Source organism: Aythya ferina (assembly GCF_964211825.1).
Source record: "Aythya ferina genome assembly, chromosome: 14".
In the NCBI taxonomy this organism is placed as follows: Eukaryota; Metazoa; Chordata; class Aves; order Anseriformes; family Anatidae; genus Aythya; species Aythya ferina.
The window spans coordinates 1,714,019-1,734,072 of record NC_140312.1 but is presented as its reverse complement, the minus strand read 5'-3'; the positions used below and the strand labels follow the sequence as shown (position 1 = coordinate 1,734,072).

The window sequence follows — 20,054 nt, the reverse complement described above, 5'->3', positions numbered from 1 at the left end:
TCGTCTTTTTCCTCCCCGAGCTGTTCCCTGCGAACACCGGGAGGCTGGGGACGGGGGCGAGAGGTTTCCCTGCTGATCCCTTTACCACCCACCCCCCATCCTTCGCCTCCCCATCCCCCGTTCCCTCTCCCCGGCCGAGTTTCGGTTTCCCGCAGGAGGAGCGGCGAGAGGCGCTTCCCGGAATCCGCCGTACCCGGGGCGGCCGCGGGGGGGCGCCGGGCCCCGGGAATCCCGGCCCCTGGGGGGGGGCCCGGGCAGGAACCGGCCGGGACTTCCAGCCGCGCCCCCGGGAAAACCCGGCCGCGACGGGAAAAACCCCTCCGCGAGGAGGCACCTGGGGGGAGCAGCGGCACCCACAAACGACAAAACAAACGAAGAAAAAAGAAAAAGAAAAAAAAAAAAAGAAAGTCCAAACAGAAAAAAAATGCACGCACAAAAAAAAAAAATAAATAAAAAAGAAAGTCCAAACAGAAAAAAATGCACACACAAAAAAAAAGAAAAAAAAATTAAAAAGAAAGTCCAAACACCAAAAAATGCACACAAAAAAAAAAAAAAAGAAAAAAGAAAAAAGAAAAAAAAAAACAACACAAAAAACACCTCCAAACACAGAAAAATACATGCAAAAAAATAAAAAACAAAAAACTCCAAACAAAAAATACATATAATAAAAAAAAAACACACAATAAATACACACAAAAAAATACAAGTACAAAAAAATGAAAAAAAAACAAAAAAAAAAACAGAACTCGATATTCAAAAAATACATGTAGTTAAAAAAAAAACTCTAAACACAAAAAAATACATATAGTAAAATAAATAAAATAAATAAATACACATACAAAAAAAAAACAAAAGCAAAAAAAAAAAAAGCAAAAAAATAAACACCTCCAAACACAGAAAAATACATGCATAAAAAAAAACACCTCCAAACACAAAAAAAATAGTCAAAAAAACTCCAAACACAAAAAAAACTACACGCATAAACAAACAAACTAACCCACAAAGCCAAATCAAGCAAATAAACACAACAACAAAATCAAAACGCTGCACACATTTTTTATTTTTTTTAGCAGCCTGACAGCACCACGAGCACAGGGTGCGGGATTCTGCCCTCAAGTGGGCAGGTGAATACATTTGATCACTGCCATCCGGAAGCGTTTGCTCTGCTGTTTTAATTTGTTAGCTGGCAGTTATAATTAGTCTTGCAAATCTGCGTCCTTATTTTACAGAGATAAAATTGCACTAAGGTGCAGCAAGAACGTTTTTAACGTGTTGTCATTTCTCTGCAAGGAGCTCCCCTGTTATCTCAGCAGTAGGGGCACGTCCTCCAGGCTCCCAATAAAAACCAGGCTGATAAAATTTTATAGAGCAAGTCTGTGTTGTACCCAATTCAAGCAGTACAAAAGCTAAGGTTTAAAAGGTTAATTGGAGTAAAATAATATGGGTTTATGTTAAGTACATGTTGATTTTTCCTAGGCATGCTGGAAGAAATTATTAGCTTAGACTTCCCTTAGAAGTTAATATTTAAAATACAGCTGGAACCTTTTAGACCTGAAAAAGGGTGCAGGTGGGTGGGGAGGAGAAAGGCGATTGAAGTTGTATTTAGGGGGCAAAAGGAGGGGGATTCTGGCTTCCAGGTAAAGCCACCAGCTATTTTAAGTTAACAGTCCCTCTTTTGGGTGATCCTTCAGTTTCCTCTCTGGACTTGTATAACTGCTGGAGGAGGGTTGAATGTCTTTGTCACTAGCAGCTCCATCGCAACCTGCTGACTTCTCCTTCCCTGCTCATTTCTCTGAAACCACCCACCGATCCAAGTGAGATCTGACCCAGGATTTTTTGCAGTAAGTATTTATGCTTGTATGTTTGGCTCTCTTTCACTCTGTGATGGCATCAGTGGGTTTACCCTCGTGATGCCAGCACCTGCTTGCTCCCTGCCCGGTGGTCCTGTGCAGGACCCCCGGCCCTGCAGAGCCCAGGGCGAGTGGTGGCCCTGCTGTGGCTTGTGCTGCTGTGACTTGGTCAGGATCTGGGCTCAGAATCAGAATTGCTGTGAAAGGTGCATTAAAGGTGCATCACAGTGTTGTTCCTCCATAGAGAGAATGGAAAAATGGGTAAATGAAGGGTTTTTTCTTCCTTTACCCTTCCTTCCCAGCTCCAACACCACTGAGCTGAGCTCACATGAGGTGCTGGCCTTTGGTGGCTGCAGGGATGCTGTGTCCCAGCGGGGACAGGGGCAGCGCAGGGTGGGGGGCTGCTGCTGGGGGCCCCCACGCTCTGCCTGGGTGCTGGAAGGGAGGAGGCACCGGGGGGAGAAGTGAGCTTGGTGGCCACGAGAGAGAGCGGCTGCTTCTGTGCTGGCACAGAGACACCTCTGAACTTGATCTGATACAGTGGGAATGAGAAACGATGAGAAGCGATAATAAAAATATGAAAGAGGTTAGCATATTAAAAAGCCGGCGGCATCGGGAGCTTCCTCTGGAGGCTCTCTTGAGCCGTGCTGGCGTTTTGCTGGTCTGCCCTGACACCCTCTGGAGTAATGCCTCCAAACAGCCGCCTGCTCTGCAGGGCTGAAGCGCTGCTGCCTCAACTTTCTGCCTCTTTCTCGCTTTTTGACGCAGTTTAGCTCCTCAAAAATGCATTTATGGTATCAAAGCCTAGCTCTGCTTTCTCCTAGAGGGTGGTGCACCAGCTTTTGGGGCCCCCGGTGCTGCTGCTCTGGGGGACAGGCAGTGTGAAACTTGTGGGAGAGGGAGACAAAAAAAAAAAAAAGGGAGACAAACTTTTATTCAATTTATGAAAAGTAGCAAAAATACAGAATAAATATTTCCTCCAAAATACACATCTATGAAATGTAATATAATTTAATTGACACCATACAAATAAATTCAGACTGGTCTATCTGCTCCTATCATTGCCAGTAGTTTTACAAAAAAAAAAAAAAAAAAAAAGGACAACAACACAATATATTAATTATCTTAAGTGACATATACCCGTATCTTTTAAATTATTTAGTTACCAAATCTACAGTGAACTAAAGAAGCTGCAGGTAAAAGGAAAAATCTAAAAATCTCAGGAAGTTTCTCAGTGTTTGTGAAAGATTTTGAGCAGACTGCTAGGCACAAGCACAATGTTCTTGTGCTGCTTGCTGATAAAACATACATACACAGCAAAGCTTGTGCAGAGCATTAAAGATGCATTATTATGTGAATATGACTTCTGCAGTTCATCCTCAGCTGCCTTCAAAGCAGTAACAAAGCCAATTATATTGATTAATTTTCTTTGTTACAGATGGATATTGTAATGTTGAGATTTTCCCAGTATAGGCAATACTAGTTCCCCAAGCAAAATTAACTGTTTCAGCAACATCAGTTGTGTACTGGTATAAAGGTCTCTACAAGGGTTCCTGGTCTTCCAAACACTTTGTCAATAATAATGCCCACCTGTGGACCCCTTCTGCTGAGGCTACACAGTACCAGCAGAGGTTTTCTAGCAGAGATTGGACCTTACACCTGAAAAATTATGGAGCCTCAACAGACATTGTTAAAATGCATGCTGTCCGTTCCTCAGACTCAACAACTGATGCTTTAAAGAAAGGTGAAGGAAATATTCATATTGCATTTCAACATGCTGCTCAGTATTTATGGCACAGCTTGCTAAACCCACGGGGCTCTACAAGGGTTAGATAGGGTTGAGGCATGAACCTGTTGCTTTTGCTTGCATCCATTTATATTCATCCCTGCTGTGAGCACTCTGAAATTAAGTTGTACTTTTAATGTGAAAGTAGAAGGTTTTATGATCAGTCAAGTAATTCCACAATACCCTGCACTGTATGCTTTATCAAGCATTTACATTTTCACCTAGAAACACAAATGACATTTTGCCATTGACGCTTTGAGATCACATTCCACACATGAACAAGTACAGTACCACTGCAATGGAAGGTGTGCCCTTCCAAATTCTAACTCAAAGGAGGAGCACATTTAAAACAAACACACATTTTACTGCCCATTGAATTTACAGCAATTCTACCAACTCGTAATCCTATGCTCTTGTGCCTTTTGATAATTTTCGGATGAATGTTATCAGTTTTTCTATGAATTTTGTTGTATTTCTTCTTTCTGTTTCACATTCCCCCTGAAAAGTTAATCAAGACAAAGAAAATACTTAGCATTTAACCATTATGTACAGTTTTTTCACCTTAATATCATTCTATAAATGACATAATTTTCCTTAAACCTTATAAATGCAAATGAACCCACATTTTAGAGGTGGGTCAACCTGGAGACTAGAACAAGAGATGGGCAGAAATAATGCTAGTTTTTTTTTCTTCCATGTACTGAACAAAAGGCAGTCCAAAAATGAACCCCTCTTTTGCAGGTATAAGGGCTCAGTCATAAACTGTGGAGCACAGTTTACTAGGTCTCTGTTTCATGATCTCTGATAGACAAGAAATAAATTCTTACCTCTTCTGCCAGGCTCGGTATGAGAGATTGCTTCAGTCTTTCAAATTTTTGGAAAAAGACACTGAATTTCTTCAAGTCAGGATTAGTTTTCAACAGTTCCACTCCTTCAAACAATGTGTCAATGCAGTTTACATTCTAAGATGGAAGGAAAGGCCAAAATTGAGAAACAGGAATTTGTAACTATGAACTACAATTAGTTTATTAATAAGTCTTCTTGGCTGACATTCAGCTGGCTGGGTGACAAAAATGGTGTTACTGACTTCAGAGCTCACGTCTGCAAGTTACTTAGGCACATATGCCTGACCGGTGCCCACTTTTAGGTACTCTAGCAGTTGATAGTTTGTGTTAGCTTTCTGATAGTCTCTGTTTTGTAATGTCCAGGTTAAGCACAGAATCATCTCAAAACACAGTCCTTGCCCTTTCACAGCAATCTGAAGACTGGTTTGATTTCTTACATCTGCTCGTACCAGCAGATAATTCTGGCTCATGCCTTCAGTTTGGATGCAAGATGCTGTCTGCGCCAGTAGCTGCAACTGGCTGACTCTGGAATGTGAGAGAAAGCAATGAAATGAACCCAAAACTACTCCCTGCTCTAACCCCCGTGACAGCTGACAACTGTGTGCTAAGAGGGGAGTGGGAATGGGCGTGCTCTGCTCTCCTGGCCCTGGTGGCCCTGTCCTGCCCCGGGGAGAGCCACACAAGGCGTGCCTGTCCTCTTCTGCAAAGCAGTAGCTGGCGTTTGTCTCCAAGGTCTGGGCAAGGTGGCCAGAAAGGTTGAAGGGGACACAAGACAGAAGCAGAGCACAGAGTGATGATGCTTGCCAGCGTCGAGTTGTTTTGGAAGAAATCCATTAAACTCGGAAAGAGAGAAGGAGAAGGGCGCTGCTATCAGAAGCAGGGATGGAGCGGGGAGAAGTGTAACAGGAAAAGAAGGTGATGAAAATGAAGTAAAAGTCAGCAATGGCTGGGGAAAACACGGATGGCTGCCGAAGGTCAGCACCATGCCTATGATGTACTGTTCCTGCAGTAAATTAACTACTCTGGTTGTATTCTCACCTATCTGGCTGTGATATAGCATGAAGAACCCTGTTCTGGAATGTGATCTCACATTAAAACCTAATTTCCAGTCAATGTACAGTAGAACAGAGTCTCATTAACAGTGTTTGTGTCAAGAGAAAGTTGTATTTAAAGTCAGCTTGCAGAGAAAATCGCCTTTACACAGAGAGGGAACATGGATCTTTCTGAAGTGCCAAGGAATAGGAGAAGTTTTTGGAGAAGCAAACGGAGATAGAAAATGCACTCAGAGGAACTTGGTCCTCCTGTTAAGACAATCACCGTTCATGGATACACAGTAAGTCAGTGTCTTGGTCCCGGGATGTTCTCACAAGCCACATCATTTGGACAAGATGTGGTAATACAACTACCCTCATTGATGGAACATGTATAAAAAGGTGTTCTAAAATTAGGCTAAATAGCTAGATAAAAATAAAAAATTAAATTAAATAGGTAGAATAGAGATGGACAAGCAAGAAATGTGAATGAGTTAATTCCTCTTGCCTTTTTATTGTCCATCATTTAAAAAGTTGATTCAGAAAATCAGTGTGTGTTCTGCAGAAGTATTACAAAAACCTAGAAGAAGAATAGATGCTGTATTACTGTCCTTGGCTACTTTTATATCATAAGATATTTTTCTTTGACTCACTTGATTATTTTTAATAACCTTTTAACAGTATTTAATAACATTATAATAGCTTCATTTATACTTATATACAAGTGGAGTATTTTAGGAGATAACTTTACGAACTATCTTAATTTCCAATGACTAAAGTTATGAAAAAAAATAAATTTATCTAAAAAAAAAAAAAAGTTTACTTACATCTATAGAAGTTGGAGTTTCAATTCTCAGATTCTGAAAAATAATATATTTATTGATTAAGCCTTTCAAATATCATCATTAACACCAATGAAAATAAAATTCAACTTTCAATGCAACCTAAGTATTTAGAGAATAAGATGATTCAGTACATCAATATATCAAACTGTATATTTAAAAAGTATAAATTGAACTTACCAGAATGTCCCCTGTCATTGAATTCTTCATCTGTTGTAGTAGTGTCAGTAACTCTGCTATATTGCTTATGTGGGGAGCAGCATAGATGCCTGCAGCCAGAAAAATAAGATACAGATGAGTCCTCATCTCTCTGATGTGCTCAGAGAACCTGTCAGTGCTTCTGGGCTGGTCCTCTACCATTTTATGGTCTCTGTACAGGGAAATAAACACTTTGGGTTGATTTTTGAAACTGATATAGAAAAAAAGGCCACATGTTGAGACTTTCTGGAAGGGAAAGGTTCCAGTAAATTTTGTGATTAATCTTTGGGCATACTCCTTACCCAATCAGCATTTCCAGAGAAGTAGGTAGTGTAAAGATGCAAGGATGTGGCCTCTTATTTTTTTTCAGTCAGCAACTCACAGAATGACCCGAAGCATGACCAGGCAGCTGCCAGCCCCACCACACTTCCCCAGAGATCGGGGCCGGCTCCGCTGATAACGGCACAGCCCACTGATAGGCGATGTAAGACTGCACTGTCAGAGAAAAAGCAACCACAGACAATCGGTGGACTAATGTCTGGAAAAAAAACAGCTGCGTTTGTGCAATAATTCTGATTAGATGTTTCTGAAATGCAGGTATTCTCTCAATTAGTTAACTCGAGGCTGTGCCGCTGCCCGGAGCATGTGCAGGGAGGGCAGGTGGTGAAGCACCAGCAGGCCAGCGCCACCATGCCTGGGCTGGGGACAGTTTGTGGGAGTCACACCTGAGTGTTTGTTCACTTGGAAGTGTCATGGTTCTTTGCTTGAGATCACTGGGGCTATCTGGCAAGGCCAGGGAGCCCTGTTCCCTTGGGGAAACCCTTACTGGTTCTCATCTGTGGGGCTCCAACCATGGGCAGCTCCGAAGCCTGCACAGCCGAACGCTCCTGTCCCTGCAGTGCTCTGGCTGCTCGGAGGAAGCGGTGGCAAACCTCAGGGCCCTGTTATGTTTCTGTCTGCTTAACATCACCGCCTGCTTTCTGCATGCTGCTGCCTGGCTGGTGGTGCTGAGCAGCTCAGGGCTGGCAGCGGGGCCCTGAGGCTGCAGCAGCTGAGTGACACCCCGGTGTCTCGGCGCCTCAAACTGGGGGAGTCAGTGGTGGTTATGTGGTGCAGCTGAGAATAACCATCTGGCTGGTTGCTGCCAGTTTCGCTTGCTTGGTTTGTCATCCCTATCACTAGATTGTGTCTTTACGCTGCCAGTTTATCTGCGGTGCCTTCTCATCACACAGCTGCAGGGACTGCGGCCTTGCAGCACAGGATCTCGGTGGCATCAGTGGGAACCGAGGGCATCGCCGGAGCCCTGCAGAAAGGCTCCGTCAGCTGAACTTGTGAACGCTGGGAATGAACTCATAAAACCCTTTTGTGGCCCACTGTGCTTCTGGCAACAGCAAGAAGTGTTTTACGGTCCGTTCCAACTTACCTCCCACAGACCTGCAGCAATGTGGCCCTGCTTGAGCGGGGGCTGGACCAGGTGGACCCCCAGGTCCCTGCCTGCTGACCCCAGCCACTGGCGTTCTGTTTTGGGGCAGAGCCCCCTTCCCCTTCTGCAGGCACTGGGGCTGTACCCGCCAGCCAGGCAAGCTATTGACCCTGTCCCTGGAGGCCTGCATGGGCACCGTGGTTTTGAAGGGCTGCAGGACCTCCAGCCTGCAGTGAATTTTTTTTTTTTTTTTTCATCTTTGCCTCTGCCCAGGGCTGGCTCAGCCCATGCCAGAGCTGGTCCTGTCCCTGGGGGAGCTGCTGCCATCCCTCCTGCTCGGGTCCTCTCCTCATCACACACAGCACAGCCAGCTCCATTTTGCTCCTGGCCAACTTGCCTGCTAACAGATCTTCTGTCTCAAGCCTTTCTTTACTTTTCCTCTCTTTTGGGTTTTGGGTTTTTGATCACTTCTGCGGAATCGCAGCACTGTCCCAGAACTTCGTATGAACTGTACAATTCCTTTTTTCCCTTGACAAATTTAGTGGGCTTTTTTTCTTTTCTTTTTAATTAGGACATTCATTCCTGGTTCCCAAGAATTACATTGTTTTGTTTATTTTTTTTACAAATACCACTATCATGAGCTTGTCTTTGCCCTTTCTGTTCTTCACGTTTTCATGACCATTGCATCATTTTGTCACATACTCCAAAACAGTAAGACTTTGTGATGCAGTTCCCATTTTTTACCCCTGCTTCTTCATGAAATAACTTCAAACTCTCTCTGTCTTTTTTTTCCCTAAACTGGCTCAGTGTCCCCACACAAACTGTAGTCATTGCTTCCAGTCTCAGCTTCATCATTGTTCTGAGGGCTTTTTACATGTGAGTGCATGGTTAAGAAGATGAAAGACACCTCTAAGAACAAAAAGGGCGATGAAAGCAACAGATCCTGACCTTCTCCGTGCTGTAAACCTTGGTCTCCACAGCTCTGGAATCTATCTGATCTGTGAGCATGGGCAGAGTGAAGGCACCACGAACACAAACAGAATTGGTAGTAATAAAAATTAAAAAAAAAAAAATCTGAAGAATTTTTGAAGGCTGGAGAAAAAAGCACTGAATGCAAATTCAAACTCTTGGATTGACCCAAAGTTATTCCATCTGAATTTGGAATGATCAGGAATATGAAAGTGAATAAATAATCTAATCGAGGGCAGTTCGACACACTGCAGTGCTGAGAGAGGTGGCCCTGAAGTGAGACACGGGAACTGACATGCTACCATCACCTCCGGATTTTTTTGGAGGCATCATTAGCTGGAAGCTGCATCTGCAGTATCTGGTTTTGCTCATTCATCTAGATAAGCATGAAGTTACGATGCCCAGATAAGCTTTCTGTGCTGCTGCGATTAAGTAATGCAGCATGGATATGGTGCAGCAGCTTGTGCCTCGCCAGCCTGCCAGGCTCCAGAAAAGGGAAACTTCTGAAAGCCAGGAGCAGGCTCCAGCTCCTGTCCTCGATGGTCTGTCCGCTGAAGACTGTGGCAGCTGCTGTCCAGGGGCAGGTGACAGTGACAGTGCTGGAGCACGGCAGAGGTGATGCTTGGGGATCCCTGAAGCCACTGCTCCTCTGTCCCCCATGCTCCAGGGGTGTGGGCAGCAGCATGCCCATGGGGGAAGCCCCCATGCACCACCAGGAGGAATGTGTGGGTGTTTTGGTGATAAATGGGACCGATGGGTGTGGGTAAAGGGCATCCTAGGGTGACATTTGTGAGAGATCGTGTTGGGTCTTTTCCCTCCCTTATCTGAATGGGCAGGCTAGATGTATGAGGAGATCATAGGGCTTGGAAAGACTTTATCTTCGTTTTTAATCCATCGTAATAAATGGGCAGCTTTTGACTCATGTAACTTCACTTATGGAAACTTTATTTCATCACTGCACATCGTTAGTAAATGTTACATAGATTGTTTTCTCTGTATGTGAAGCACTTCCAGCATCCTGCAGCACGGCGGGCCTTCCTGGGAGCCCCTCTGCCACAGCTGCAGACCCGCGGCTTGCTCAGAAGCCAGCGTCAAGCCAGGAAAGTTGAGAAATTTTGTAAAAAGCTTGACCTAAAAAACCATGTAAATCTTTTTCTTAGGAAGACAGGAGGAATGTTGTTTATAGTTCTGTAGTGTTCTGTGGGGGTGACTGCTTTCTGGAAGCACCATGGGCTGAGCTGCTGTTTGGGGAGAGTTCAGGGAGGAATGGTTTTAACTCTGCCAGGGAGATCGGCACAGGCTGGGCAGAAGTGGACGGGGCCAGGGGTACATGGGAACGATGCCTTATCTGCTTCTTGCAGGGAGAGTTTAACCTGGTGTTTAAGGTTTTGCTGAATACGTCACAAAAGAGTAAAGGATTAGAAATGCATGGACTAACAAAGGCTTTCCCTTTCTCCACACAAAGGGAAGACATCAGCAGCTGGTTTTGTTTGTTTCTGGAAGAAAAGGTCTCAGACAAAGCTGATGCCATTTGCAGCTCTCTCTGTGCCCCATGCTGGAGTAAAGGCACGACCTAACAGAAAATGAAATTGATAGGAGCCCAGAAATCTGTGATTATAGTTCGTTCACCTTAAATAACTCTGTATTTGTCTCTAATTCTTTGTTTCTTTGTTTTCTGATTTTTATCATTGACACCAGGGTTTCAGTTCCCACATTGTAAACCACGCTCTGCAGGAGGAGTATGGCTGGGTGTCCTCTTCCTTCAGCAAGAGACCTCCCGAAGCCCAGGCTCTGGCTGAGTTTGATTTTTTGCCTATACACCTTGAAAATGACAGCCTTAAGGCTTCTATTGCCATGTATCTTTTCTGAGTGCTCATGCTTCTCTTTATTCACAGTAGCGAACAGGACCGTCTATGTTGAATGTGAATTTTAAATGTTGCACAGTCAGCCTCATCACTTCCCCTGCCCTTACATTTACAGTTTTTCCCTCCCAAAAAAATCTCATTCATGTGTCTTGGTGAGGCTGGTTTGAAACAGCATCATTCCTTTCTCTCCCAAATTGACTTTTCAACAGGTCAGCCAGGCTGCAAATGGATGATGCCCCACGTTGGCAATCAAGTCCCTCTGAACACTGACAATCCCTTTCTCACACTCAACCAGATGGTATTTTAAAATGCTCCGAAGGACTCTGAAGTGTCTTATCCTGGCACCAGTAATTACTGAAGAGCAGAGGGCATAAAATGAGGACTGCAGGCATTCGAAGCTTTCTGTTAATCTGTGCTAATTCAGAAAGTAAAATGTTTCCAGAAGAGCAAAATGAAATTATTTCCCTCTGACTGCAAAAGAATAGTGAAAGTATACTCTTGTGTGTATGAGCTGAGCTTACACACAGTTGCATGAAAATATGCTGCAATTAGAGATCTTTTCTGCTGAAAAGATGCCTTAGTTAGGTCTAGTGCTTTTAAGCAGTCAGCAGTATTTGTTGGTGCTTGCCTAGTGAGTTTTAGCCAGGCATCGGTGAGCGATGTCATCCCCTCCCAGCACTAAGTCACGTTGCACCCTATGTTTTTCACGTTTTGAGAGACCTTGGAAGGAAAGGTAAGGTTTCGGTGCAACCAGTAACAATGTTAAAGTCATGCAGCAGTGGTTGGTTGAAAGGCTTTAATTTTTAATAGGATTGTATAATTTCTGCAAACGTTGCTGTAAAATGCTGACTTCACTCGTATTTTTCAGTTTTATGCAGAAAATTGAAACAAACCATAAAATAAGGGGGGTGGGGGGGAAGGCAAGCTCTCCAGCCTTGCCTCATTTGTAGCAGTCTTGCATCATTATAGGTACACATGAAAGCTGTCATTCGAGTGCTTAATGTCTTCTCTATGGATGAGGTTTCTCAGCTGTACCATCTCTAAGGATGCACCATCATCTCCTCTGGAGCCGAGTCACTGGAGCCCTGCTGAGGAGCTACCTTTGGGTGACAGGCTCTTTCAAAATTAAATGTTCCACTGTCTCCTGCTGTTGCTACGTCTGTCACAGTAACTAACGCAACGAACACTTGACCTGTGGGGTTGGTCAGTGTTCTCAGCATTTCCTCTTAATTCCGTCTAATTAATTTCCTCTTAATGCTCTAGCTAAGGCTTATGATTTCTCAATCCAATGTGTTAGCCACCTTCACCCTTGTAATAACAGTGTCTGGTTTTGTCCTGGCTTCTCTCAGTCCAAGATGGGAATCTCTTTGCTGTGCTCTCAGGACTTGCAAATTCATCCTCAGCTTTCAGCCACCCTTTTGATGCTTTACTTGTCACTTATTAAGTGTCTGTTGTGATCTTCACAAAATAGCTATCTTCTGATTACTTGAACGTAATTTTGTTTAATTACATATTCATGTTTTTCTTCATTGATGAGGTTTACTGCTTCCCAAAGATATACATATGCTAAGTACCTTTGGCTTAAAACTTACCTAATGACTAGACTAGGCAGTTACTCTTGCTACTTCATGCCTCAAAAGCCAGACAGGTGATTTCACAAACATACAGAGAGTCTTTACATTTCATTTGGAAACCGATGTACACTGCTATACATCAGCAAAAGTACCATTTCCTTCAAATTCTAAAAAAAAAAAAAAGTGTCTTTTTTAGGAAAAGTAATTTAACTCACATTGTTTCATTCAAGCCTTAACATATATTCAAATTATCCTAACCCACAAAAACACAATAGAATTAATAACTTAAAGTTCTTTTATTCATTATAACTTTGAACATTTTGACTCCATACAAATAAAAAGCTCTCTATAAATTAAATAAATACATTAATAGCTGCAGTAAGAAATACAGTTATAAATATCTGATAATACCTATGTAAAACATTCATGCTCGTGTTGTATTGTCTCTTTGGGGTGCTCTGTGGCAGCCTTGCAGCATTCTGTCAGAATTAGCTATAGTGTTGTATAAAACACATGTTCAACTAGCAGGGTTGCTAGTTTCCATCAGCCTGTTTTCTGGCAGTTCTCGTGCAGCCATTGAAAAAACTTTTTGTAGAGCGCGGGGGCACGCTTCAGAGGTTTCTCTTTCACTTGACATAAACGACTTTCCTCAGGTGCCTACAATAATAACAAGTAATAGTGATAATAAGGTTAATGTGGAGGAGAATAAAAAGTGCATATTGCTGCAGATTATCCATTGTTGTTCAAGGCAATATTTAATCAAGAAGGAAAGACAGACCTTTGTGAATGAATGGACAAAAGACTTGTGAAAATCAGGAGTATTTCCTCCTGACTTCGCTCACTGAGATGTGGCATAGGGCCTTTTCTTATTTATCTTCTACATGGAGACAAGACCAGGTTTTGTTTAAGGGGCATGCATCTTTTATAAAACTATAAATTGCATCCGGACTCTATGAATGTAAGTATGCTTATGTAAGTAGTTCTTATAAAACCACTGCTGAAGGCAGCCATAATGATCCACAGTGCAAAATCAAGAGTGTTACAGAGATAGTGTCAAAACTTTGCTACTGAGTTTAGTGGACCGGGATGCTCAGAGTTCTTTAATTTTGTATGTTTTGAAAACAAATAATCAGTCCACTTACAGTAAATTCAAACTTTTACCTGCTTAGCCACTATAAACAACATATGAGAAACTTACTGTATGTGTTTTATGGAAAGTTGTTATTATGTGGTCTGTTTTTTCCTTCATCACAAAAACAAGTGTTTTCATTCGGTCAGTCTTCAAGAAGTCTGTTTTATTCAGCTGTTTCATGGTTTCTTCCAGGTGAAAGCGAACACAGTTGCACTAAAAAAATAATAAATCAAACAACAGCAAAGTTATATTGCCAAATTAGTTATATTTTATGTTGTTAAATTCGATAACTAACTGCATGAACAGCAGAAATATAAACGATCTATTTCCTACTCTATTTCCCTACAATTAGGGAAAGAAATGTTTTTCTGTATTTTCTGTGATTTGTTGGTAAAAATCTGGTGGAGGAAACAAAAAAGCACATAACATTAAAAAAAAAAAATCATCATAAATGAAATATAAATCAACACAGGAACAATAGTTGTAAACAGGAATAGAATCTGTTGGGGTTGGGGTTTTATCAAAATCATAGCGATGAGCCCCAGGAGATAAGATCTGCTAATTGCCTCTCAGAGCTACCACCTCTGTACAGGACAGAAACATTCCACTTATCTGTCTATTAAAGTGCTGCCCTTCACCTTTTTTAAAACTGCAAACTCTTAATTTTTCTCTAAATAAGGCCTCCCAGCAACAGACCATGAAAACAGTTCTTTTCATGATGCTTTCATAGTTCACAGAGAAATCTGCAGACCGCAGGCTGAAAACCACTGATCAACAGGGCTATCTACGTGAGGTAACTTGTCGTGTCTGCAGATTGCTTCCTTTGGAGACAAACTCTGTTATGCTTCATAATAGCTCATCTGTTTGCCAAGAGGTAAGAACATTTTAGCATTTCTAGTACTAATTGCGTTCACTGCCTTCTGCTCTACATGAGGCACCTCTCGGGGGTCTAGACACGTAGTAGTGTTGAGAACAGCTTCAGTATTAAGTTCATCTTGAGAGCTTATGAAATTGACTTCAGTAGAACTATAACCAAGTCTCTAAGTTCTTGGTCTCAACATCTGTTTTTCACCTGCATAACTTTTTGTATACAAGGAATGTCACTGAATTGCTTATGAAAACCCAATTAGCGTGCATATTCCATTTCTGTGAGATTGAATCTTTGCTAGTGGTCTTACTCTCAAGATCTGCTACAAAGCAGTACAATAGCAGTAATAAAGAACGTTTAAAAGTCTTACCCGAAATCTCTGTCCAGGCACTGGAAGGTAGAGCTAAAATTAAAAGAGAGAGAGAGATTGAGGTGTTAGAAGGTATTTCTAAGTAACTGCCACATTGTTAAGCATCTCTACCTACATATCATCTTCATCAGGTTTTCTATTTCTGAACTTCCTTTGGGGAAACAATTGCAGCGCCAACTTCAGAGGAGAGGCTGACACTCAGTGCCTTCAACATTTTAAGTTTAACAAACAAAACACGGGAGAAACAAACTAGAGATGCAGCTAGCCCATTGTCGATTTGATACTTCCATCACAAGAACTGTAAAAAAAAAAAAAAAAAAAGAGGAAATGATAATTACCTACCTCCTTGTTTGTAAGACGCGCTAACTCCTCAAAGTTTTCTTGAAATTCTGCTACTATTGCGCTGCCCATAGAGACAGAGAAGCAACAACTCAAGAATAAGAAATAAAGAAACAGCATTTTTCCTTCCAGGAGAGCTACGTTTGATTTCTGACTTTTTAACACCACATGCTGCCTATATATACCCAAGTACACCTTGAATATTAAATCAAAGGGAAAATTTTCTTGTATAGGAAAAGGTACAAGAACACCGTGCAAAATTATTGTAGGCACTGTGGGATGCCTCAGTGGGGACAGGTTGGGGGTTTCCTTCCCTCTGACATCAAGTAAGGGGAAAATACCTTTGTAGATAAGAGTTGCCATTTTCTTACATGATATCAAAAACTCATCACAGGAAATGGGAGTATTCCTTGTATAACACATACATTTATGTGGTTCTTTTCTTATTTTTGCATCGTGTAATCAGATGGAGATTTGGAAACCTGAGTAGTTCTTACATTCCACTCAATAATATGACATCCTTTGTTCAATAGGAGTTTCTAGCATAAACTGCAGTTTTAGGCTTAGTAAAATAATAGCAAATTCTTAGACATATACAGACCCTAACAGCACTCAACAACTTTGACTTCTATAGCCTTCCTCCTTCACACTTGCTGTTCTGTGAAATTCAGTGTATAATACATAACTGGGAAAAGCATGGGTGTAACTAGCAACAGCCAAATAGTAAAAGCACGGTAGAAATCAGTGTAGAAATTAGTAGTCCTGGCATCAAGTAAAAATCTTACTTGAATTTAGAGTTCTTCAATGGTAGTGGAAAAACTCTATGTACTGAGAAATACTGAAGTGTGAACAAATGGCCACTTTCAGATGGCTGGCAAGCGTTTGTGAGATGGCAGGAGTCACTCATAAAAGGTTACAATTTTCCAGCAAAATCAAATCACTGAACAATGTGAGAAGAGTCATCTGTTTTCCATAGCTATCTGCTTGAAAGTCATAAAAAAATTCTTTGATGTGCACAAGGTCTCAATTTATTGATACCTAATTTTGTGAGCAGATCTGTTTCTTGTTGATGATATTACTAAAATAGCTAAAACTTTATAAATTTTGATATTAAAATACACATTCTTATCCCAAAATTCAACAAGAAAAGTATAATTAGTGTTTTGTTTTGTTTTTAATAAAAAATCAAAAGGATCTTTTGACCCCCACTGAAAAATCTCTTGACAAAAGCTTTTAATGCTAGACTAACAGAGCATCCTATTTTAAGAGCACATCCAAAGGAACACAAGACACCCCAGCTGAAAATGTTTGGATCCTGGAAGAGCATGTGAGTAACACCACAAATGCTTACATTCCTCTGCAGAAATCAGCATTTGACTGCTCTAAGAGTCAGGGTGCTAACCTAGTATGACCATTCTTCCATAGAGGAAGTGGAATAAAAAGGATCTTTATTGTCTATCATTGGTTTCTGAATTACAGTATCAGCAATGGTGTCCTAGCAGGTTTTAAAATACTGAAAAAGTTTGCCCCAGCCTGATCACAGCCTAAGGTGATATAACACCTAGGTATGATCTGGGAGGAGGACAAGATGCAGTTTTTTAGTAACAGTAGACTTCTGTCCATCATTCATGGATAGAACCATGGCAGTTCTCTGTATCATGGTATCAATGAGTCTTGTGGGATAATTTGAATAAAGAAAGAGTAGTGACATTCGAGGAGGTATGTGGGAGTAGAGTGGAAAAAATGTATGAAGGCAACATAGGATAAGTGTCTCCCAGTAAGATGCCATTCAGCCAGCTGCAGCAGAAGCACGTAAGATCAGTATGTAAGGTTCCATTTTCCAGCTGACTGCAAATGTATTGTCAGAATTTTTGCCTGTACATATCCTGTGGGGCACAATGAAACCACAACTGAGAGTATATGGGAAGAAAAAAAGATCAGTTAAATGAAGATATCATAGTGGTTAAAAAAAAGTCAACGAAGGATGGGCAGTAGAAGGGAAAATAGTTATAAAGTACTGTGAGATGGGCAGTGCAGTGAGTGAAGAGTAGCATCTAAGTGATGGGGTTGATTGCAAAGAAATGAAAAGGAAGAAAAAATGGTTTGGCAGCTCTTGGGGAAAGTGAGACCTGCTGGCAGAGTTGCGTGGCTGTGGCATTCCTCCAGGCCTGACTTGGATCTGAACTCAGTTTAAAATCAGGGCATGATAAAATCTACTTCTCTCTAAAGTGGTGGTTTAAATTGTACGTAAAATGTAATTTAGACTAGTGAAAGCTGGCTCTTCTAACGTGTTGGCCTCTAGAACAAATTTTGAAAGAAACACATTAAATGCCATACAAGTGAATGTTACAATAAGACAAAAGATGACATTGGTTGTCATAGATAGATCATGCCAAAGTGATCAGATGTGCATTTGATAAGAGAGTTCAAGAAACTGTGGTGGATCACAGATATCTGTGTTTTAGTAAAATACTGTACCAAATGATAAAGCACTCATTAATCTGAAGATGTGAAAGCATTAAGGCAAATGAATAGTTTACTGAGCAATGGTAAGAGCCATGTTGAAAAGGAAAGTTATGGGGCTGGCGTAGGTAACTTATGAGTGTCTTCAAGATTTAATCTCTATACCATTGTTATTAACAATGTCATCACTCTGGTGAACAGAGAACTCAAGGAAGAGGGCAGTGGAGAAGCACGGCTTGATTATCCAGGAAAACGAAGGCTGAGAATATGTGCACTCTATAAACAGCTCGGGAGATAAGAGCAGGAAGAAGGTAGCTCAGACACAGGATGATGTTAAAACAAACACGTGGGGAATACTCCAGATACCAGACATGTATCTTGGGAATATGAAAGTATGTAATAACTAGTCAGTCTTCTACCTGATGTTCCAACTAGATTTATAAAAGAAGGTGACATTTCTAGAAGGGATGACTTGATAATATGCACTGAAGCAGACTGGAAACAGTGACTCAGGTTGTCCCTTCTGCTCTTCAGGCTTGTGTTCACACCTTCACATTCACAGATTGATACACTCTGAAAGGTTGGTAGTTGTGCTCTCTGTCAAAGAATGTAGACCACAAGCAAAAAAAAATAAAAATAATTCTCACAAAACCATCCTATAGTAGCTTAAAACACTGATTAGGACAATAGGTTTCATATTGGTGAATACTGCATGTGAAACAGATCTGCTACAGGTAATAACTCTGTCTCCTTATCAACAAATTTTGGAAACTATTCCAGAGGCTTAACTGGTTGCAGTCAAGGATACGGTCTGTGCATCATCCAACAGCAACACAGAAAATTGTTGTCATGGAGAAAGCAGTAATAATAGAGATTAATGGCATTGTATTCCTGAACAACTGAGTCATAATGAAGACAGTTACAGGGACAAGACACAACACACAAATAGAGGGTCTTCCTCTTTGTTTTCCCTTTCCACTTTGTTTTCCTTCATACTGGAAGCACAGCAAGCACTAAAATATGCTGGTAAAGTTATCAGTCAAATTCAGAGTCATCTGAAAATGTAGCCAATTAACTTCCCGAGCCAGGCAACTCACCTGGTTTACTTACAGGTAAGCAGAGTTGGATGGCCCCAGCCTGCCTGGGGCTGTGAGGGAGAGCTGAAGGTATCCACAGCAGCGGGCAGTGGCTGCAGCTGGCAGCCCTTCCCTGGAGTCAGTCCTGGAGAAAGAAAGAAAGTCACAGATAAGGGAAAAAGTGGTAGTCCTCTGGCTTTCTGAGTTCTGGTTGGACCTTTTCCTAACTGGGAGATGAATAGGGGCTATCGAGCAAAGAGTTGCTCCTTGCAATGGATGTGGGAGAAGACTGGCACTGGGGACAGAGGAATTCCATGGGCCCTAGAAAGAAATGAACTTGAGCACCAAGAGAGAGCCTTTTACCCACCCACAATTGCCTTGAACCTTTCTACAGTCTCCAGATTTGCCTTCAAACTCTGGTACTCCTTTCCAAACCCTTTGCAGACACAAAGTGTTCATGGTTGAGTAACCTCTGATTAAACCAGTGCCTGATGACACAAGCTGCGCAACAGCTGGAGTCTAATGACCGCATCTTCTAGATCTGATGATATACAGCTCTTGATACATTATGTTATCTATACGATACCCTATTAGATTACCTTTTTTTATGCACTTTGTCCACGAGATCATTATTAACAACATTATTTGGTGACATAACATTGTGAGAGATTGACCATTTCATTATTGAAAAGAAAGGTTAGTTGAAAAAATTAGATGTGGCTTAGAATTTTGGATTTTCCTTACATCCAGAATTTTTGCTCAGATTCTTTTCCAGGACAGGATGGAATGTTGAAAGTATTTAGCAAACTATCCTCAGATCATAAATGTCAGAAAATGAACAATGTAAAGAATTCATGGGTACACAGAAAAGTCAATAGATAGTAGTTGAGGAGTTAACCAGAAGCACTTCATTTTTTTTATTTTTTTTTTTTATTGTAGGGGAAGCGGTTATCTTCCCTTTGCCCATTTTTTTCAGACTAAGAAATAAATTACACATTTTATAGTGATTTGAACTTCTACTTCCTCATCCTAGTAAACACCAATGGAAACATCTGCTCTTGCAGTGCAGGTTCTGTCATTATATCCAATAACAGACATGCATATTGTACACTTCTCCAGTTTAACTGTTCCAGTTGCACCATTTTGTGAGGGTTTCCTAACTACTTGTTTTGCTTTTGAGAACAGGATATATATTAAACAACCTACAACATGCATCCTTACTACAAGCATTGTCTGTTTTCATTTTTTCTTTTTTCCTCTATTTCCTCTATTTTTTTCTTTTTCCTCTATTTTTTTTCTAAAAATAATTTTAAAAAACACCAACATTTCAGACTTAACACCGTGACTATAAGCAAGTAAAACAGACTTAGGGGCAGATGACTGCATGGAACTTCAACTACATTATTTTACAATCTCCCTTTGG

General features: G+C 41.4%; 1 long non-coding RNA gene across 1 annotated transcript; it reads left to right on the top strand.

The window, feature by feature from the left end:
- Positions 1 to 946: 946 nt before the first annotated feature.
- Positions 947 to 11,656, top strand: LOC311444577. The gene is made up of 3 exons (XR_014697962.1): positions 947 to 1,841; positions 4,891 to 5,814; positions 11,019 to 11,656. It is a non-coding gene; the product is annotated as an uncharacterized lncRNA (long non-coding RNA).
- Positions 11,657 to 20,054: the final 8,398 nt, after the last annotated feature.